The 23607-nt window shown below is 42.7% G+C and overlaps 1 protein-coding gene and 1 non-coding gene across 4 annotated transcripts in view; both read right to left on the bottom strand.

The window, feature by feature from the left end:
• NTM (neurotrimin) overlaps positions 1–23607 on the bottom strand; it is a 1165251-nt gene that overhangs the window by 275062 nt on the left and 866582 nt on the right. The window lies entirely within an intron of this gene.
• Positions 9134–9240, bottom strand: LOC126017075 (U6 spliceosomal RNA). Its single transcript, XR_007498751.1, has one exon. It is a non-coding gene; the product is annotated as a U6 spliceosomal RNA (small nuclear RNA).

The raw sequence follows: 23607 nt of genomic DNA, 5'->3' as shown, positions 1-23607 counted from the left end.
TTGCAGTTCCAGATATTTTTACTAGTGGTTTCTTAAAGGGTTAGAGTCAAAGGAGCACTATATAAACAATGTTAGAGTGGCAATTATCATTTGCATGGGCCCACCAAAGTATGGGGGTCATGGAAAAGAAAAACTTTTGGCCTAAGTACAAGGAGACCTTACCCCTGAAGTTTCCTGACATAAGACCATTTCTAGGCTCCAGGCAAACTAGTTTGTCCAATCCTGGCCATTGTCTGTAGTGCCCATACAATTATATTTTTCATAGTCTCTGTTGTTGGTATCCTGTTTCTGTATTGAAGGTCCTGGAATCTGTATATACAACATTGAAGTCAGGATGGTACGGACTCAGAATTAAAAGGGCAATGCAGAAATCCCTGTCCAGTACACAGGTCATTGTTCTTGTTTAAATCTTCTCAGTGTTAAGGGAAGACTCTTTTGAGTAAATTGATGTCAGAGCAGCAGTAGGGTCTTCCCTGGTAGAGAATTGCTTTCAGGTGATGACATAGACAACTTTGGATGTTTTGTAGATGGCTTCCCTGGTTCAGGGGTGACTGAAAAATGCCCAAACCTCTGAGACCTGTGCCAGATCATCATGTCAATGTTCAGGGTGTAAGGTTCCATTGCACCATTAGATTTGTGTGTTCCTATCTTTATTAGATAAGAACTTATTTGTATGTATAGTATTTTCCATTTTAATGTGCCCATGCAAACAAGGAATAATGCCACCTAACTCAGCTTTTTTCTTCTTGCATAGAACAAACATGAAAGCTCCTTGAATTCATGTGCAGGGGAAATAAGTTTCCCCTTTGTAGGAAGTGAGTGGGAGGATTCATGCAACCATGTGTCAAGGCTAGAATTCACATATAGTAGAGCCCTGCCAGATAACACATTTTTGAAATCTATTTAATAGATGATATGCTCATCAAAGGGTATTTTATTGTATATTCCCCTGATCCCTACATGGAAAAGGTCAGGCCTTATTTTCTTCTTTGTGCCTTGCACAAAATTGTATGAAGTAAGTTGTCAACTAGCGTTCATCAACTGATTACTTTTTAAATTAAAATCTCCAGCCTACAAACTCCTAAAATGTAAAAGATTATGAGGCCTTCATTCAGCAAGGCTCACAATATGAAAAGGATCACTCTGTTTTATCATTAACTTGTTTTTCCAAAGAAGAATGTGCTCAACTTCCCATACACATGATTACTTTGCATGGAACTCCAAACAAAAGAAACCCTTGGGGGCAGAGAGATAACATGAATGTAGGGCATTTGCCTTGCGTGTAGAAGGACAGTGGTTTGAATCCCAGCATCCCATATGTCCCCTCGCCCCCCCCCCCAGCCTGTCAGGAGCAATTTCTGAACATAGAACCAGGAGTAATTTCTGTGCGTTGCCAGGTGTGACCCATAAAACAAAGCACAAAACAAAACAAAACAAAACAAAACAAAAACCTTTCCTTCCACTTCTCTACAGACCTGAGGAAAAAATCAAGATGGCTTGGCTGCATGGATCTCAGCAAGCACACCTGTCAATCTTCCCATCTTCTCCAGCAATCTGAAACAGCAGCATCTCCAAGCAAATTCTGTCAACCATAGTGGGCCCTGATTTTTTTTTTTGAAATGAACAAGTCAACATTAGAGGGACAACACCCTGTATTCATTCAAAGACTGAGGAAGGCATGGCACTGCTTGATGGGTTAGGCCCCAATTCTAAGCCAAGTCTTCATTTAATTCCTGTGTGCCACATTGATGTGGCTGGGAAGGATTTCTGCTCCTAATATAAGGCCATCAGAGCATTTTGGGGTCCTGATGAAATCAATCAACCATAAGGTAAAGCAATGGAGCCTTCCTGCCCTCAGTGGCTAAGTGAAACATCTCAGCTTTCTTCCCTAACATAGTTAAAATAGTAAAAATGTTGAGAGGGGTCTGTGAATCTTATTCTGGAGATCAATGCTGGGAGGGAAGTCAATGTGTGAAGAGGGTAGCAGAGAAAATTTCTGCTACCTTCACCTGCATTTCACCTTGAGTTCCAGAGTGGGTGAATAATATCCAGGAACGGTATAGCTTGCCCTTCACATGAGAACACATGCTGATCAGACAGGTCATACCTTGGGGACATGGGAATCCTCATTGGGATCTGGCCCCACTCTTCTCTTAGGACTTCGTGAAACACTTTATTTTGAAGGTTAACACATTTCTATATACCTAATAAGACCCATTTTCCTTTTTCTTTGGGGGGAAGACTTTTTTGGGCCATACTTGGTGACACTCAGGGGTTACTCCTGGCTATGCATTCAGAAATTGCTCCTGGCATGGGGGACCATATGGGACACTGGGGAAATCAAACCTCGGTCAGTCCTAGGTTAGCATGTGCAAGGCAAATGCCTTACTACTTGCACCACTGCTCCGGCCCCTGTGACCCTTTTCAAAGTCAATGTAAATCTCAACAACCTCCCCACTACAAACAGTTTAAAACCCCATGAATATTTCTCAGATTTTTATCTTGCTGTGAATTGGTAATGGCATAGCTCCTTAACCTATAGTTACAAACATTTACTTCTTTACTCCAAGAATGTTACTATACTTTTAGAACAAATTGGGTCTCAAGAGAGTTAATATGTTTGTAGATGTTGGAAAGTACATTAAGTGAAGAGTGGAGGGCACATGTTATTTCAGATAAAGGGTAAGATGAGAGCAAAGAGCAATGAAATTGAATGAAAATCATGGGATGGGTCAGAGAGATAGTATAACAGGCTGACCTAGGTTAGATTGTTGGCATCTTATGAGTCTCCCATGAGTGCTCGAGTACAGAGCCAGTAGTAATCCCTAAGTATTGCTGGGTGTGGCAACAAAACAAAACATCCTAGCATATTTGCAGAAGGACAAAACTTTGGACTGTATGGGCTAAGAACTTGGGCTAAAAAAATAAGTTAGGGGTCAGAGTGATAGCACAGTGGGTAGGTCCTTGCCTGGAGCAAACCTGGATTTAACCCTTGGAAACTCATGATCCTCTGAGTCGAGGAGTAATTTTTATGCAAAAGACCAGGAATAAACCCTGAGCATTGTATGGCCTAAAACCAAACTAAAATGTTAAAAGATATTAATCTAAGAAGTGTATATGCATATTGCCCTCTTGGCTACTGCAGACTAGGCAGTAGGGGTTCTACCATCAGGCTCCCCTCAATTCAGCCTTCCATTGGGTACAGTTGATGGGATGAAATCAAAGGAAATGAGCAGTGGTTTCCAACACCTTCTTAACACCTGCACACTAGCATTAACCCTCGAGATAGTTGTTGAAAACCACTGTGCTATGAGATGACTTTGTGGATGGGTAGGACATTTTGTGGACCAGTACTGGAGAAGAAGTATGCACCCCTCCCTGCAAGATCACAGGTCCTAGCTGGGTCCCAAAGGGCCCTGCTGTGTTCTGGACAGAACTTTGGTCCCTATGATCCCCTTTGCAACCCTGAGGGGGCTGGAAGTGTCTCCTGCAGGATGACTGGGTTGATGAGAGTTCACTCTTTCTACACCTCTTGCAGTTCAAGAGGTCAAGTGGGGATCCAACCCCTGCCTCTACTAGCTCTCTGCTTTATTCCACTCTATCATCTCTTTTTCTAGTATCTCTGTCCCCATTTTGTGCTCCTGGGTCTGGAGCAGTAAGAAGACACCCTACAACTCCCACACAGGTCTTTGTGAGGAGAGATTTGGTTGAACCTCTCTTCCTTGCATTGCATGATGCCTCGAGGGATTCCTGATCACCCATATTAGGTTTGTGAGCATTGTGATGATGAGCACACACAGCTGGAAAGCCCACAGCTAGAGAATTCCCCAAGAACATTCTGGCCAAGTAGACATATGTTGTGTGACAACCTCCCCACCCCAACCTCCTCCAGTGGAAACTGCAACCAAATGTATGTGTGACTTCTAGGCTGATGCTAATAGTATTTACAGACAGGAAAAGGATGGGGGGGGGGGTAAATAAATGATTGGGAACAAAGTTTGGGGTCTCCTGAGTCCTGGATCTGAGATAAGACAGCATGTTCTGTGGTTAGTGGCCTATAAGAGAGATTGGTAATGAAGAGTTCTGTAAGGGCACTCCGGACTCACACCCTAATGCACCTCTGACTCACAGTCTAATGCAAACACACCTTCTTTTATTATGTACATTCTTACAGCAGATCTAAGTGCTAAAGAGGATGTGTGTCTCACCTCAGCAGGACACAGAAGAGTCACATGATATTAATTGAAATTTAAATGCTTGGGGTAAAATTAGCAAGGAGATTGTTCCTTTCGTGGTAATTACCCAAGACTCAAAATTAAAGTAGCAGCAGCATTATCTCCACTCAGAAACACATTTCAGTTCCTTAGTCACGTGACAGAGTAGGGTTTTTCCCATCAAGGCTAATCTAGTACTAAGTCTGCAGCTTTGTTCCCTGCCCCCAACGTACACCCCCAAATACCAAATAGGCAAGTGGGTCTGTTTGCCAAAGTCTGAAAGGAAAGGTCACCTTCTTTCTTTTTCAGAGATGATTAAACAATTAAACAATAATTAAACAATTAAACAAGTCGTCTACTCCCAAATTCTCAAAATTGCTGGAACCCTCTTTGAATGGAGAACAGGGCACACTTCAATGATTTCTCTTCCTGTTTTCAGAGAATAGACAAAGAAAAGGGCAGTGGAAAAGAAGCGATCTGCAGGATCAAGGTTTGTTCTTCAGAAATCCTCAGTCAAATTGGAGCAGGAATTCAGTAAAAGATTGATATAGGAAACAGAGATGAGGAAGGAGAGCACCATGATGTCCTTTTAGATCTTAGCACACTGTTTCTATGTGGAAGCCACAAACAGTGGGTACCCCCCTAGAGCTCTTTGTATTCACTGAACTTGTGTTCCTAATATTTTCATGTAAATTCCAATTTAGTATCACTAATGGGGAAGGGCAATTGCATCGTCAATAGGTTGAAGAAAAGCAATGATTTAATAACTAAAATCTGGCTTTCATTATTTTGAATTCAAAGTAGTACAGATAAAAAGTTCTCTATGTCAGTCCAAATTGTCTAAGGACACCGGTATGAAAATAGGTGCCCCTGATTCAGATATCTAGGAAACAGGTGGAAGGTGCTGGGTCCAGGGCTGTAATCCATAAGATCACATAGGAACTGGAAAAGCCTAAACTCTAGTCCCTGGACATTAGTTGATTATAGAAAAATTTTTATAATGTAAGAGGCTGTGAATCTACTCCTTAAAGTTGGTTCCTAAATTCCCAGTAGAGACCCAAAGGGAACAATGCATACATAATAGTGTGCACTCTTATTTTTAAAAATAATTTCTTTATTTAAGCATCATGGTTACAAAAATTTTCATAGTTGGGTTTCAGTCATTGAATGTATAGCACACTTCACCACTGTGACTTTCCCACCACCAATGTTTGCCATTTCCCTCCTCCCACACTGCCTGCCTGTCTTCAGAAAGGCATTTTATTTCTCTCTTTCAATATCATTATCATGGTAGTTGATAGTGTATGTTATTTCCCTAACTACTCTCACCACTCTTTGTGGTAAGATTCATATCATAGGCTGGTCCTTCCAGTCTTCATCTCTATTGGCTCTGGGTATTATTACCATACCGTCTTTTATTTTTCTTAAATCCCACAAATGAATGACACCATTCTGTGTCTATCTCTCACCATATCAATCATTTCAATCAGCATAATAGTCTCCATATCTATCAATGTATAAGAAAATTTCATGACTTCATTTTTTTCCCTAACAGCTGTTAGGTACATTGTGTAAATGTACCACAGTATCTTTAGCTACTCAACTGTTGTGGAGCACTGGGGTTGTTTACAGATTCTGGCTATTGTAAATAACACCACAATAAACATAGGAGTGCAGAAGGCATTTTAGTATTGTGTTTTGTTTTTAAGGTATATCCCTAGTACTGAAATTCCTGTATTATGAGAACTCAGTTTCCACTTTTTTAGAAATATTCATATTATTTTCCATAAAAGCTGAACTAGATGGCATTCCCACCAGCAATGAATTGGAATTACTTTCTCCCCACATCCATGCCAGCACTGTCCAAACAGTGATTTTATTCTTTGTGATGTGTGTCAGTCTTTGTGGAGGAAGATGATACCTCATTATTGTTTTGATTTGCATCTCCCTGATAATTAGTGCTGTGGAGCATTTTTCATGTGCCTTTTGGCCATCTGTACTCACTGTTTCTCTCCATTTTTTGATGGAGTTAGTTGTATTTTTCTTTTTAGGTTTTGTCAGTACCTTGTATAATTTAGATATTAGTTCCTTATCTGAAGGGTTTTGGGTGAATAATTTTTCCCTGAATGACCTTTTTATCCTAGTCACTGTTTTCTTTGAAATGCAGAGGCTTCTCTGTTTAATGTAGTCCCATTTGTGTATCTCTGCTTCTACTTGTTTGGACAATGGTGTTTCCTCTTTGAAGATTGCTTTAGTCTCAATGTCATGGAGTATTTTGCCTATGATTTATTCTATCTACCTTATAGTTTCAAGGCAGATATCAATGTGTTTATTAAATTTTGATTTGACCTTTGTGCATGGTGTTAGATGAGGTCTGAGATTTCTTTTATGCATGTGGCTGACCAGTGATTCCAACATCACTTGTTGAAAAGGCTTTCCTTGCTCCATTTTGTTTCTTAACCCTTTATTAAAGACTAATTGTATTAGTCTTTATCAAAGACAAATATTATCGAAGACTGATTTTATGTTTGGAGATCATTCTCTGAATACTCAAGTCTATGGGGACAGAGTGATAGAGCAGAGGTAGGGCACTTGCCTTGCACATTACTGACCCTGGTTTGATCCCTGGCATCCCAGATGGTTCCCCAAGCCAGGAGTGATTTCTGAGCACAAAGCCAAGAGTAATCCCAGAGCGTCACTGGGTTTGCCCCCACCCCCAAAAAAGAATATTCAAGTCTATTCCATTGATGTGAAGGTCTGTCTTTATTTCAATACCATACTGCTTTTATAAATATTGCTTTGTAGTACAGTCAATGTGAATTTGGGGAAAGTGATACCTCCCATCTTTTTCCTAAGGGATGCTTTAGCTATTCATGGGCTTTAATTGTTCCAAATGAATTTCAGGAATATTTAATTCACTCATTTGAAGAATGTCATGGTAATCTTAGAGGAATTTCTATACAATGCTTTGGGGAGTATTGCCATTTTAATGATGTTAATCCTCCCAATTCATATGTCTCAATTTCCTTGTCTCTTATTTCTTGAATCAGTATGTTGTAGTTTTCTTTGTATAGGTCCTTCACCTCTTTGGTTTAGTTGACTCCAACCTATTTGAGTTTCGGTGTTGCTACTAAAAATGGTATTTTTTAGTATCTATTTATTCTCTATCAGTATTGGTGTAGAAGAAGGCCATTGACTTTGTGTGTTAATTTTGTAGCCTGCCACTTCACTATATGAATCTATTGTTTAGAAGATTTTTGGTAGATTATTTTTAGGACTTTTTTAAACATAGTGTTATGTAATCTGCAAACAGTGAGAGCTCGACTTCTTCCTTTCCTATCTGGATATCCTTGATATCTTGCTCTTGTCTAAGAGATGTGGCAAATAGTTCCACTACTATGGTGAATAGGAGTGGCAAGAGGAGATAGTCTGGCTTGTGCCAGATTTTAGAGCAAAGACATTCAGTTTTTCTTCATTGAGTATATTTTCCATTGGCTTATTGTAAATGGCTCTGAATGGTAAATGGCTCTGAATATATTGAGAAAAGTTTCTTCCATTTCCATCTTGTAAAGAGTTTTATTTATCATGAATGGACCTTAGCAAATGCTTTCTCTGTGTCTATTAATATTATCATATGGTTTTTATTTTTCCTTTCATTGATATGGTTTATTGCATTGATTGACTTGCCTATATTAAACCATACTTACATTTCTAGAATGAATCCTACTTGGCCATGGTGTATGACCTTTTGGATGAGGCACTGGATCCTATTTGCTAGGATTTTATTCCTCAATAAATTGCATCTGTGTTTATTAGAGATTTCTCTATTGTTTTTTTGTTTTGTTTTGTTTTTGGGTCACATCTGGCAGCGCTCAGGGGTTACTCCTGGCTCTACACTCAGAAATCTTTCCTGGCAGCTAAGGGGATCATATGGGATGCTGGGATTTGAACTACTATCCTTCTGTAGGCGAGGCAAATGCCCTACCTCCATGCTATCTCTCCAGCCCCTTTTAGAGATATTTGTAGTTCTCTTATTTGCTTCTCTGCTTTTGGTATAAGAATGATGTTAGCTTCATAAAACTTTGAGACTATTTCTGTTTCTTCAATTTCCCGAAAGAGCTTGAAAAGGATTGGGAGTAGGTCTCCTTGAAAATAGAATCTTTAGTGAATCCATCTGGGTATGGACTTTTGTTTGGGGTAACTTTTTAAATTACCATTATTAATTAATTTTCTCAGTAGTGTTGGGTCTGTTATGTTATGCTAGATCATGGAGGCTCAACTGTGGAAGGTTATAAGATTCCAAGAATTTAGCCATTTCTTCTAGGTTCTCATGTTTTGTGGCATAGAGTTTCTCTATGCCTTTCAATTTCTTTATTATCTGTAGTAATCTCCTTATTTCATTTCTAATTTGGTTTACTAAATTTCTCTTTCTCCCTTTCTTTTTGAGTTTTTCTAATTGTTTATGGATTTTGTTTTTTTTTTTTTTTTCAAAGAACCAACTCTTGCTGTCATTGATCTTTCGAATTTTTTTTTATTTCCAGGTCCAGGTCATTAATTTCTGCTCAAAATTTTATTATTTTTCTCTATCTGTTTTTGATTCATTTTGTTGGTCACTTTCCAACAGTATAAGCAGTGTCATTTAGTTATTTATGTTAGGCCCATCTTTTTTCCTGATGAGTTCTTGCAAAGCTATAAATTTTCCTCTTGGTACCACTTTTGCTGTGTCCCACATATTTTGGTAATTTGTGTCTTCATTCTCGTCTGTTTTCAGGAATCTTTTGATTTTCTCTTTGATTTAATCTCTGACCCAGTGGTTGCTCAAGACTGAACTGTTTAGTTTACAAGTGTTAAAGTTTTTCCTCTGTGCCTGTGTGTAATTCACTTCTTATTTTAGTACATTATGGTCTGAGAAGGTAGTTCACACAACTTCTATCCTCTTGATTTTGCTTGTCATCCTTGTGCAGGTGCCATGCTAATCTTCTCTGTATTGTTCCAATTTTAGTATATGTGTGGCCGAAGTGAGCACTATCCTCTTGATTTTATGGAGGTGTGTTTTATGGGTCAGCATGTGGTTTTTCTTGGAGAATGCCCTATGTACATTGGAGAAGAAAGTGTATCTAGATTTCTGGGGATTGAGAACCCTATATATTTACTCAGCCACTCTCCTTCACTTATGCCTTCATATATAGTATATTATTGTCAGTTTTTAACCTCATTGACTTAAAAAGAGGTAACAGGGTAGTATTTAACTCTCCCACTCTTATTGGGTTGCTATTGATGCTTTTCTTCAAATTTATCAGATATTGTTTTAAATATTTTGCTGATCCCTTATTGGATGCATATATTTTTAGGAGTGTGAATTCTTCCTATTGTAAATATCTCTTGATTTTTAAGGAGTGTCCATCTCTGTCCCTTATACATTTTTCAAGTCTAAACTCTGTCATCTGATATTAGTATGGTCAGTTGTTCGCTTGGATGATTGTCCTCCAACCTTCTGACTTTGAGTCTATGTTTGTTCTGGCTATTCAGATGTGTTTCTTGTAGGCAGCAAAACATTGGAGTCATTGTTTAATCCATTTTGCCACTCTATGTCTCTTAACTGTTCATTTAGTTCATTGATGTTGAGAAAGATAATTGTCAGTGAATTTAATACCATCTTTTTGTAGGTGTTTTCTGTGTCTGTTGGTCTGTCTTGCCTCAAAGTAGACAATAAAATAAAAGTATCCACGAGTGGTGAGAAAACCCCAAGCACCATGTTTCTAGCCCCTTAGGCAGTTGGAGCAAGGTATTTCTGGATAAATAATACCAAGTCAGTGAGTTAAGGATTCATTGGAATTAGTCTGCTTTTTGCCTCATGGCCTCTCTCTGTCCTGTGGTCTCTCTGCCACTTGTTCTTTCTGCAGAGCCCAAAGTCAGCGCTCTTTTCTTTATTCAGACCAATTTCCAAATCCAGGAGGTGAGGAGTCTAATAATCTAGGTGGGCTTTAACATATCAAATAAAAAGGTTTTTGGGAAGAGGAACTTGGGGGAACACTTTTGTTTGGGGTTGATAGCTGGGTATTATCTCATAGTAGACATTTCAGTTAATATTTTAAGCCTGGTTTTGAGTCTATAAAGTTTCTGATCTATTGTTTATCTGTGAAGCTGGTATCTCTACTTCAAACTTGAATGTAAGTCTGGCTAGGTGAAGTATTCTTGGTGAAGCATTAATTTCATTCAGTTTTGTTACTATATCCCACTACAGCCTTCAGGCCTTGAGGATTTCTTGTGACAAATCTGTTATAAATCTTAAAAATGCTTCTTTGAATGTAATTTTCCTTTTGATCTTGCTGTTTTCACTATTCTATCTCTGTCTGTGAGATTCATCATTGTGTCTAGTATGTGTCTTGGGGTGTTTTTCTTTGGATATCTTTTGGTTGATACTCTTTGGAAATGCAGGATTTGTTTGCATATACTCTTAAGTTCTAGGAGTTTCTTTGCAATGATGCCTTGACAGTTGATTCTTCCTGGGGATTTTCTTCCTGGGTCTCTGGGGCTCCAATTATTCTAGTTATGATCATTTATGATTGTTTATTATAATCATTTATGATTATTCTGGTTACTCCTGGCTCTGGACTCAGGTACAAATCACTCCTGGTGGGCTCACAGGACCATTTGCCAATGAATTTGACAAATGTAGCCACGTGTTATTTAAATATAAAATATTGAGTTCTAGCGTGGTTGGGGTGAGACTTTTCTCGGTTCAACCCGTTTCCTGTAGCCCCTTCATTAGCAAGTCTGAAGGATGCAGGGTAATGGTGGTAAAATGACCCACAGGCAGTCATTTGAAGTTTAAGGAATCAGCTTACTTTATTCCATGGCCTAACCACCATGTGCATTTCTCCACACGGCTTCTATCCTAAGTTTTAGTAAGCAGCCTCCTTTAGTTGTCCTCCATCCATCCTAGCTGTGTCTGCTCTATCTCTCCTCCCTCCCCCACAGCCTCTATTATTCTCTATTCCAAACAACAGTCCCTCCCAGGTATGGGTGGGTCTGGTCATTCAGAGGTGGGATAAACAGAAAATTGGGGGAGAGGTAATCCCCAGGGATTAAACCTGAGTTGGTCACATACACCTTACCTAACACTGGACGATCATTCCATACTTTGTCCATGGAGATTTGTGACCTCAGTTGCCTTTCACTTAGAAATACTAAATTTCTATATGACCCCATGTAGATCCACTTGGCTACATGAACTCTTCCTTACTGGAAGATTCTATAAGCTTAATTTCTCTGTAACTGAGACCATAATTTCTACCTTCTACCTAGTCCATAGTGAATCTAAAGGTCCATCTGGAAAGCAGAGACTGGTATTTTCTTTTTGAAGTCCTCAAGAAGCTTCTTCATTCTACCACTGAGCAAGGAATCAGGACATATAACCATTGAGATGGAACACTCTGGATGCATATTCAAAAGACATTTATTATGACTTGAGCATGGTCTAGACATTGCTCTACTCTTTGATTAGTGGTAAATGATTAGTCAACATGTTTATCAAAGTAAATACAGACCACAGAATTGAATTCATGTATGCTAGATTCTGAGAAGCCTAAGAAAGAGTGCAGTGCATCCAAATAGAAGCAAGAAGGTAAGTGAAGTGACTGGGGCCAGCCCCTCAATCATGGTGCTCTGATACTCTTTCTTGCTTATCCAGCTTTCTTTTCAATGCAAACCAACAATCACATGACATGTGGGAGCAAATAGAGGCAGAGCTAAACCAAATCACAAGGATGTATTTGTATAGCCACGTTGTGAAAGGTGGAATATTTTCTAGTCCCATCCATAGTGAGAACTGTGCTTGAAAGAACTAAGATGCATGTCAGACTGGAGCGGTACAGGGATATGGACTGGCTATAAACTAGACACCGTGGAGCCTGCTACCACACACCCTTTCTCTTAATAATAGCAACTTCTTCCATTCCACTCTTTCTTCAAAATTAAATGAGCGCAGCTTAGTAGACAAGGTAGGAGAGAATAAAGCCCAGGAGAGCCATAAATCGGAGTGCAGAGTGGCAGACACTGTAATCCTCCAGAATTCTGTGCAGGCTCAAGGAAAAGGCCCTCTTTGGGGAACCAGTGAAGGGAATCAATGCTCATAAAAGCATCAGAGGCAGCCAGCAGTCGCAGACAAGATAGATACCGTTGACCAGGACATGCGGCAGATTGCAGGTAGTAAAACAAAATAGAAAGTCATTAAAACAGTGGGCAAAGGGCGCGGCTGTGCACGGCTGATGTCACTGGGGAGCTGCCTGAGGAGGTGCATATGACACCCCATCCATCAGAAGGTCAGAACTGCCAAGAGGTCGCTGCAAACTCCAGGAATCCGATCCTTCTTCAATGCAGGCCATGGGGCTGGGCGCGGCTGAGGATTTATTGCTGCTCATGTAATAGGTCTATTTGGAAACACATTCTGACCAGCTTATCAGGGTATTAATACATCACAGGCATATTGAGCTGTATTCATTTAGGGTTCGGGCTGCTCTAACCAAAGACTTTCCTGGGAAGCTTGCCAGGGCACATTTGCTGGAATGAAATCCCCTTGCCTGCCTCCTTCTCTGATGTTGGGGCCAGCAGAGGGCAGAGTCCACTCACCAGAAAGCTTTCCAACCCCCCAGGGATAGCTCAGGGGGACCATGAAAACCTACAGATCAATGATGCAGCCCATTGAGAGGGTGGAGGTGTGAAGATTTTCTGAAACTCTTAGGATAGGCGCCCAAGAGGATGAAAACGGACAAAGCTAATGAAGCAGCCTGACTGTGCTGTGCCTCAGTTTCCCCTACTGCAAAGAAATCTCTGAACAGACTGCAAAAAGCCCCTCTGACCATAGAGGATGAACATTAAGACCAGATGGAAGGGTTGAGGTTTGAGAGACAGAGGGTAAATGCATCTTCCCAGCCTCTCTGCCTCTCCCCTCCACCACATCCCTCAGCTGCATTTTCTCTTTGTGCTACTATATGGCCCTGCCAGCTCCTTTCTCACAGAAAAAACACAAGTAAGTCCCCAAACTATTTTTAGGGAGAATGGCAGTTCCCCTGGTGCACCTGCCAGCAGCTTAGGTTTCAGTCCATCAGCTCCTCCTACTTTCTGGCCCTATTTAGTGCCAGCACTCTGAGGGTGCCTGGCTCAGAAGGGGCAGGCAGAATCTCTGGGTGTCACACCTCATGCAGATGTCCATGCAGTGGTGTCAACCACTGTTCCCAGCCAGTCATCATACATGGCCAGCCATGCCTTGATATGACACTGTAGTGATTGTAGGACTTCTTTTTCGTTTGTTTGTTTTTGGATCACATCTGGCAGCACTCAGGGGTTACTTCTGGCTCTAAGCTCAGAAATCGCTCCTGGCAGGCTTGGGGGGACCGAGATTTATGGGATGCCGGGATTTGAACAACTGTTCTTCTGTGTCTAAGGCAAATGCCCTACTGCTCTACCGCTCTGCTATCTCTCCAGCTACAGGACTTCTTGTATTAAGAAAAATGGTGTTTTTATGGGATGTTTTCTGGGAGATTTCTTTCTTTTGCCAATAGCACCTATGGCTTCACTATCCCATGCCTTAATCCAGGGGTCCTCAAAATTTTTAAACAGGGGGCCAGTTCACTGTCCCTCAGACCATTGGAGGGTCTGACTAGTAAAAACAAAACTTATGAACGAATTCTTATGCACACTGCATATATCTTATTTTGCAATGAAGAAACAAAACAGATACAAATACAATATGTGGCCCATGGGCCATAGTTTGAGGACTACTGCATCTCTCTCTCTCTCTCTCTCTCTCTCACACACACACACACACACATACACACACACACACACACACACACACACACTCCAGCCTGCCATATGCTTTTCCTCACATTCTATACATACCTGTAGCTGAGTCTTCTGGTATATTATGGAAAACTTATTATTCATTCCCTTAGTCAGACACCATAAATTTCTCTTGCTTGACTCTGAGCACTGCCCAGTGTTCAGGGTTGGCTCACTGAGTGAGTGAGAATAGGCCTGAGTTACTGTGTGTTGGCTTAAAGGCAGTGTGACTCTGGGATTCAGCTGGACCTCATGTAGATGCTGAAACAAGGTCCTCATATTGCAAATAAAGACCTTCCTAAATCTTCAAAGGAACCCTCATGGATTCCTGATCTAAAGCTAAGAACTGCTTCTAAGCACAGCTGCAGGGTGGGATTTGAGAGGAAAAAATTGATGAATGGAACACCCAGTTAGGGAAGTAGTGGTGGCCGAAAACAGGGATGTTCATTGGTGGCCTCTGTTAGGGGGAATATGATGGGTCTGCCAGGCTGGGGCCAGGCTCAGGTCTGAGCACTGGAAGGGCAGAGAGCACAGAGGGAGGATAAATCCTGAGAACATTCACCCAATCCAAGGCTATGTCACAAAGAGATGGAAATTAGAGATGTTGACCCAGATAGAAAGTCAGGAGAGAGAGGGATAGTCTGTGAGAATGGCTGGAATATTCGGTAACATATGAGTATGTATGAGTAATAATGGCCAGAAGGGTTCTGAAAGCAATTTTTTTGTGTGTGAATCTTTTGGAAACCACAGACATGGTCACGCTTCCTCATACCAATTCCAGCAGACAGTCTACAGTGGATCCAATCATCGGATCTCTGCATCTCACATGAGAAAATCAGGGTCATGGCACCATCGTTGCCAGGGCCGGGAGACTGTTTGGGAGCTCCTGGCTATTGCGTGAGTTTCCATTGTATGAGCAGGAGTCTGGGGGTGAGCATAGGGTGGTAACTGAAGCAAGTTCCTGGTATACAGGAGCTTCAGGCTGGCAGAGAACCTGGCTGTGGTCTCTGCCCAGAGAAAGGGCCTTCCCTTAGTGGCACTGAAGTCACTAAGGTCCAAGGTAATACAGAGATCCTAGAGGCCCCACCTACACATATTGCCGTGGATGAAAGTACCATTGATTCATGCATGAGTTATTCTGGGCTCCCCATGATGGAGCCCATGTTGACCTGCAACCATAGCAATTATTAACCAATGGGATGAATTGGTTAATAGGGCTGAATTAAGGAAGGCGGCAGATCTGTCTATGAACACTTACAGAGAAACCATGAATAAGTGTCCCACACCCCTTCTGTCCTCACCGTTATCCCAGAACATTTCCCAGGAACATCCAACCATTCTGTACCCTTGCCAAGGACCACGCCTCTTCCACAAAGCAGTAAAACTTGACAACTCTACTGCCACTGTCCCTTGGTGTTGAGTCAGGAGTAGCCTCAGTACAAATGTGAGGAAAGAGGCAGAAAGAAAACTGAGATGGTAAGAGGGGAGTGGGGGTCGAGAAGTGGGGAGGCTGGGAGACAGGGGCCAGGAGAAAAAGAGACAGATCATAGGAACAGGCCATGTCAGAAACATGTCAGGAAGTGGTATGTGGGGAGAAGAGAGAAATCCCTGGAGTCAGGATTTCCCATCCTCTGGGTTCTTTGATGTTTCCTGTGTGCACATGTGTATGTGTGCATGTCCACATGTATATGTGTTTACCTAAACATGCATTAGTGTGGACATGCATGTGTGTATACAATATGTATCCACAGATGAGAGAGAGAAAGAAAAAGAGGGGTAAGAGAAGGATAGGGAGAGACTGGCCTGGAAGGCAGGGCCTAAGCTCAGCAGAAGGTCTCTATGTCCTCTGCTTTGGGTCCCCAAGGCTCTCAGCCCTGACCCTTTAAGACTCATTCTGCTGCTCTGCTGAGAACTGTGCTCAGGAGTCAATCATCAAGTCTGTCACCAAGTTCCAGAGCGCCCTGTCTCTGCCTGTGGCCTGCAGGCTCCCTGAGAAGTTCACAGGGTTTGGCACATAGCAGGTGGTATTACTGAAGCCCAGGTTTCAGATCCATGTGATCCTTGAAAAACCATGTTGATCTGTCTTTTAAAGCCCCTGGCATGCTGATTTCTAATCAGAGAGTTACCCAAATCAAAGCAACCTGGAAGAGAGCAGAGCAGTGGCAGGCAATGGGGAAGCTGTGAGGCCTTCCCAGTGTCCTTTCTATCATGAATGTCTCTTGAACCACCCTCTCGGGGCCCTCCATCCATGTAGGCCTTGGGAGGGCCCTAAGTTCTCTGCCTTCTCTGCTCCCCCTCTAAGAGAGGCCCTGAGCCTACTGTCCCCTGAAAGGTCTTCCACCCCATGCCCAGGCAAAAAGCATCCCCCTCCACTCTCTCCTCCAACTTTCCTAGGCACACACACCCATTCACTGGACCCTTGCCTACATTCTCCATGAGAGGAAATCGTGCTCCTTCCCATGCCAGAAGGAGAGGAGACTGGAGCAAATGCCCATCCCTGGTGTCTCGGTGATTAGATACATCTGCAAAATGCAGGTAATTTGTGTTTCTGCTTTGTGCAATTGGCACTAATGGCACCAGCATAAAATGGAGCTCATCTTCCCAAACACACGTCAAAAAATATATTTACTAGGCACAAAGGCTAGGAGCAGAAGAATTGAACTCTAATGATAACATGTTTGGGGAGAAGCGATGCACTTAAGTCATTATGTATGAAAACTATTGGCAAAATTGTCAGTCTCGGCTCGTTAGAGAGTGAGGACATGCAGAAGGGGTGGGTCTGCGGGTGGGACAAGAGGGAAGAAGAGTGGGCGGGAGGACAGAGATTACATGCATAAAGAGGAAATGAAATAGGAATTACAGTCTCTGCAGGCGAAATGAAGAAAGAAATGGGAGTGGATTCCGTAGGTCAAAGGGGATAGCAGGGATGTTGCTCAGAATAGAATCTGGATATGGAGGCTCATTTCACTTAGATTTTCTATACTTCTTAGTCCTTTTCCCTAAATTAATGAAGTCTGCATTTTCCATTTAGTCCCTCAGCTCCTGCAAATTCTTGCATCCTTGCTGATTCTTGGCATTTTGGGCATGACTTGGATTGTTTTCTGCATTAAAGGTTGTATCAACAATGGTTACGACCACTTTGGGCTCTGTGGCTTTTGCCTTATGCCTTATGCTTGAACCTTGATGTTATTTTGTGATTCTATATTCAAAGAAAATGAGGTCTTAGGAAAAAGGACGAAGGTATGTTATCACCAGCAACAAGCTTAGTGATGTTGATGAATTGCGTCTCTAACTGGGGAGTGAAACCACAGGGCTGATCTTTTTTTGTGTGTGTGTGTGAGAATATGGGCAACATTGGAAGAGCATATCAAAAGGGGTCAAGAGATGCAGGCGGATGGAAGAACAGGGTTTCAGGATGGTGGATAAAATGCAACAGATCTTCACAAATAACAATGCATGCACATGCATCCTTTCTACCTATCTAGACATCATAAACATCCTTCCTATCAACCTCTTCTAACTTAGCTTGGCTTGCAGCCACCCAGACTCCACCAAAAGATGCTGCAAATAAATCACCAATTGGTTTTGCACCTGCACACAGTCCAGGAAAGGGTGCTGAGCTCCCTTTGGCTTCTGGCATGTCTCTCCATGGGGCACCTGTAGAAGGATGCAGAGATCCTACAATGACCCTTGGTCAATAGACATGTGCTATTCTCCTCTATCACAAAGTGAAGAAAGGACCCAACAGCACAGGTAACCTGCCAACAAGGTTGAGAAAGAATCTTCTAGAAGAGCCTGAAATCATGACTTTAAAGGGAAGCTTTAAGCTTCCTGGCACTTCATCATCTGTCTGTCTCTCTGGAATCTGGGGCCAATATCCTCACCAATGTAAATACCAACAGTCAAAGATCTCAGTCCACAGTTCTCAAGGGGACCCATGTCACCTCTCCTCACTTTCTGCTCTTCGGTTTCATCTTTCTTCATGTCATCAGTTCCCCTGTCCCAAACCCTGGGGAGAACAGACATGCTCTGACATTCTCAGTCTAACCTTCTTCCTCTATGAGATTTCCAGAATTACAATGCAAACATTTGAAGACACCATTCATCAGCTCTGATCAGTTTTGTATAGTCAGACCAGGTGACATGTGCAGAAAAAAAAGGGATAACAATAACATCAAGAGGGAGAAAGACCTGAATGAAATAAGGAATCATCTGCCATGCTGTAAAGTGGAACTAGGGAAAGGGAGTGGGAACAGGCAGGCAGAAGGACACAGGCCTTCGTATCTGGAACCTGATTCCATGATGCCCTAGAGACTCGCAGAATCTTCCTCTTCCTATGTCCTTTGGACTCCCTCATTCCATAGCTCTGGTGAAGGCTCTTGGATTTAAAAACCTTGATTCTTATGCAGCTTCTTCTCTATCTTTAGCACCCCATGAACAAAGGCATGATTGGACTGGCCATTGTGAGTTGAATCCAGATGGAAACTGGGGTAATACCAATAGCTACACTGACTCATCCTTCACCCTGGCCTGGATGGACACTTTGAGGCAGTCGCTGAACTCCATATTTCTGTCCCTTTACTGGGCCTAGTTTACAAAAATCCCAGCACCCATTTGAGAGGGTGCAGAGGATGGTCCATTATTTCTACAGAATTGAAGATCCTATTTCAATGCAGAATGGTGGAGACACACAGATCAGTGCATCTCCCCATCTGGACTCTATTCCCAAGTGCTTTTCACAATGATGAGGAGTGAGAAGGCGAATCATTCCCAAGCTCCTTTTCAACTTCACTGGCCATTTCATGGAGGGTGATGTGTGTGTGTGTGTGGGGGGGGGGGGAAGATGTCCAGTAAACCCAGGCTTTGGAGGGTGGTCTTGGAAATTGATGTCTTCTACTTTGTGAAATGTCTTCTATAATTCAAGTCTAATATCAGGAAGGTCATTCAGCAGGCCAAGTCCACTGGCTTCTGATTTAGACTGGAGGAGCAATGATTCCTATAATTGGTGCATGAGCTTTGGACAGTAGAACCAGTTTTAATATGTCTGCCCCCTACACCTTCATGCACAGTCTCCATAGTGACCAGAGGCTGAACACATACCCATTAATCTATGGGGGTACCCAGAGCTGATGTCTCAGAAGGTAATACTCTGGGAATCAGCTGATTGAGAGGACAGGGATAAAGAAAGGCCTCCTCTGAGCATGTAGGGGTTTGTATGGATGGAACACGGGAGCCAGCTTGGAAAGGAATGACTATTTTGTCCACTGGCCACTGAAGAAGGAGATAGAGACAGAAAGAGGCAGGCTGTGTGGCCGAGAGTTGCTCCCACACTCCTGCTCTCCCCCTCCGAGCCCCATCACCCCCTTGAGGACATCATCCTTAAAATATATTTCATTTCACAGCTGCATTATGGTCCCACAAAATCCTGGGAATCCAATTTAAGAACAGATTACCTCCTCACTTACTTCATTTGAAGCAATTACATGTTAATTTTCATTGAAACCAGCCTAATGCATACCAATCTGATGCTGCAATCTCATTTGAATACTTAAGGGAGCATCCATGAGGCTGAGGGGTGGCTCCTGAGATTTATATTTAAAGGGCCCTTCCTGTATTCTTGGCCTGGCTGAGTGCTCATCTATTTGCCCCTCCCTGCACTCCCCATGACCCTCCCTACACAGCCCATCAGTTTTCTCTGAGGACACTGTCCTCAGAGTGGACACCTGCATGCAGTAAGTTTCTCTCCCCTCTGCCATATTGGCTGGCTGAGCGTGGCAGAATCACAAACACCTCAATGGAGGTTTGTCTTTCTTCCAGACTAAGATCCATTTGGGGCCATCTGCACCAGGCAGGGGGTGGGAAGCCCAGCCTAAGCCTCTTCTGCACCCAGATCTGCACTCATAATCAGAACTGCACCAGTTTCAAACTGTTGTTAATGATACATTGTATTCTCAGCCACTCACCTAAGGAGAAAATCTTTCCAAGCAAACCCTGGGCATTGACTTAAGCCATTGATAATTAATAGTACTCGGGAATTTTAAATCAAATGGTCTTTTCATTTTAGAGTAGGGAGGAAATTAAAACAAAAATGACACCAACAAAAATCTTGTAGGACAGAGCAATATTAAGGAGGGTAGAAGGTTTGTTCTGACTGTGGCCAGCCTGGAGATGTTACCAGGAATAGATTCTGGTGCCCCAGCACCACAGAATATGATGCTTGAGTGTAGAGCCAGGAGTAAGCCCTGAGGATCACTGCGTTTGGACACAAAACAAACAAACAAACAAAAAACAAAAAAATAAATAAACCCCTTGGTGTTATTCATTGCTGCATTTCAACTCAAGAAAAGTCAGTTTGATTAACTCATGAAGAATTGTGAGATAATGTTGCTGATGCTTGAAGAGAGTGTTTTATATTTATAGTAACTAATCTACCCAGATATGGTGGCTGACAGGTGGGAGTGACAAGACTGACTTAGTTCAAGATAATCCAGAATTGTCAGTTCTAGAACCTTTCTTTGTTTGCAATCATATCTAAGGGGGTGAGGATGGGCAACAAAGATGCTTACAACTATTAGATACATTTTGTCCATAGGGTGTCCAGGTGTCCAGTTCTTAATGGTCCTGCCCAGTGCCTATGGACCAATCTAACTCTTAAGGTAGATTCTGCTCAGAACCAGCAACTGAGCAGTAAATCAAAGAGAAGAATAAAAAAAAAAACACAAACCCCTGAAGGTTCTTAGTGACCTTCACAAAGAAGTCAGTATATCCTTCAAGAATCCATCTCAAAGAGAGAATAGGGATGGGTGAAATGAGAAGTGGTAGATGGAGGAACTGCTCATCACTTTCTTCCCGAGAGGGCACAAGACTTTGGGATGGATTCTCAGCATTATATGATGACGTTACATGGATGACAGTGGTGATCTAGACTCATCAGGTATCTCCACACCTGCACCAAGTCACCCCACTGTGAAGAGTTATGCTTGTCATTCTTTCTATCAGACAAGCTTGGAAACACTGAAGGTTCTCATATAGCAAGTGGGTGAGAGAGGCCAGGAGGACCATACCAGACTGGAGGAAACACTCAACTCATTACCCACAGGCTAAAGCTGAGTGCAGCTTTATAGTTTTATAGTTTTGTTTCCCTTATATCCCTTCCCCCTTCCTACACTTTTCTGTCTTAATAACAGGAAAGACAAGAGCTTCCCTATGGAGCTCAGGGAGCAGGTTTCTGTTTTCACCGAGTGCTGGAGCTGGAGGGTTTAATGACAGGAAGAACAGAGTTAGCTGCACATCAAAGAAGCACATTTTTTAACCGAACTCTGGATGTCTTCTGAGAGTATCTGATGCAGAAATGAAATGAACAGAAGTCCTTGTTTCCTTGAAGCGCTTGTTTCCTTGAATGATAAATGCTGGGAAGAGTCTTAACCTCTTAGGGAAATGCACCTAGTGGTCTACCCTTTCCATGTTAACTCATATGTCACTTTTATATAGGGAGTTCTGCAGATGGGGAGGCTCTCCCTGAAACACTTCCCTCACCAGTGCCAGCCAGTGTGGCTCTGACTGGGTCTAGAGGTACTGGAGGCTGAGGAGCACAATTCACAGTGCTAAAGGGCAAGACCACCTACAGGTAAGTTCTGTACTTAATCCTCCTGAATTACTCCCCAGCCCCCGCATAACTGTGCTTCTTCTCTTAAACCCTCAGTTCATTTGTTCATAGAATTTTAATTAACCAAATGCTTCTTAGCTTCAGTCTCCAGTGGTGGATAACACACGGCAAAATGAGGTTATTCTATACGGTCAAGAATAGTGTAGTGGCGGGAGGTGAGGGGTTGCCTTACATGCAGCTGACCTAGATTTGATCCCCAGCACCCCAAAGGGTTCCCTAAGTTTCACCAGGAGTGATGCTAGAGAATAGACACAGGGGTACACCCTAAACATCACTTGGTATAGCTCTAGAACAAACAAAAACAAAGATTAAAAGCAAGCCAAAAACATTGGTGGAGAGACCAGAGCGATAGCACAATAGGGAGGGCATTTGCCTTGCATAAGGCCAACCTGGGTTCAATCTCTGGCATCCCATATGATCTCCTGAGCATCACCAGAAATGACCACTGAACCCAGAGTCAGGAATGCGCCACCGGATGTGGTCCCTTTAGCAAACAATTGTGAAGGGGCAGGAGCGATAGTACAGTGGGCAAGGTAATTGCCTCGCATGTGGCCACCTGGGTTTAATTGCCAGCATCGAATCCCATATAGAACCATCCCCCAGCACTACCAGGAGTAATCATTGAGTGCAAAACCAGGAGTAACCCCTGAGTTTAGGCAGATGTGGATTAAGAAATGTAAATAAAGAATGGTATAAAATGGAGTCTTGCTTAGCTTGATCTTAAACCACCATCTCTTGCATTTCCAGGCTGCACTGTGTCTGTAGCAAGCATGGATGCCTCTCTGGGCCAGGCATGTGTGGTTCAGAAACAACCATCTAACGACAATGAGAACCCCAATGGGCGACAGTCAGAGGGTCCTACATGCAAAATAATGTGGCTGTAAAGAATTTTAGCCCTCCTGTGGGTACTCTTGCTCCTCCCTGGCCCATGTTCTTTCTCATGTGTTCTGTACTGACTCCATTCCTGAAGCCCCAGGCTTCCTTGACCTCTGGCCTCAGCCTCAGTTTAGTCTGAAGTTGTAGGGGAACAGACGGCATCCCTTCTGTTGGGGAAATCTATGCCAGGGTCTGTATCTCCCCAAAACTCCAGGCCCGGAGTTTAATTCACTTTCCCACCCCCCAGCCCTGGGGTGCAAGGAGAGGCAGGAGAGTAAATATTTAATCCCAGGGGCCAGTAGGGTGGCATACGGGGTAAGGCATCTGCCTTGCCCACACTAGCTTAGGGCGGACCGCAGTTCGATCCCCCTGCATCTCATATGATCCCCTAAACCAGGAGCAATTTCTGAGTGCATAGCCAGGAATAACCCCTGAGTGTCACCATGTGTGGCCCCCGCAAAATTTAAAAAAATGTAATCCCTGGTTTGCTCTGTTCTCTGTCTACCAATAGGCATCAAATCCAGATGGAGATAAGGGATCTGGGCTCATCGTAGTCAAGGAAATGTAGGAGACTGACTTTGTTGTGCTTTCCAGTTGAAGCAATGACCCAAAACAAGACTGAATAAAAGATGAGAGAAGGTGCTGCGCAGACTCGAGGCTTCAAGGTTGTTTGATTGATTTGCACCTGATTAAGATCTAGACATGTTGAGGGAGTTGAGTTCAAATCCAGGACTAGTCAATGGGAAATGGGGAGCCTTGTCAGTCCCTGGGAAGCCTTGCAGTGGTGGCTGCATTGATGGGGAAAGCAGCCTGGATAAGTCACTGTGTAAGAACCACGTCTGAATCACTGGGCATAGCACTATGGGTATCACTGTTCCATAGGTGGGAAACTGAGTCATAGCAATAAATCATGGCTCAGAGCTGATTCCCAAACCTTCATGCCTTCCTATACAGTGTTTGGCCTCTCTTTCAGAAATATGTCCTTCCTTTTTGGGTAGGGATGCAGTT

Source organism: Suncus etruscus, chromosome 8 (assembly GCF_024139225.1).
Source record: "Suncus etruscus isolate mSunEtr1 chromosome 8, mSunEtr1.pri.cur, whole genome shotgun sequence".
Classification (NCBI taxonomy): domain Eukaryota; kingdom Metazoa; phylum Chordata; class Mammalia; order Eulipotyphla; family Soricidae; genus Suncus; species Suncus etruscus.
This window is presented reverse-complemented; position numbering and strand designations above follow the sequence as displayed.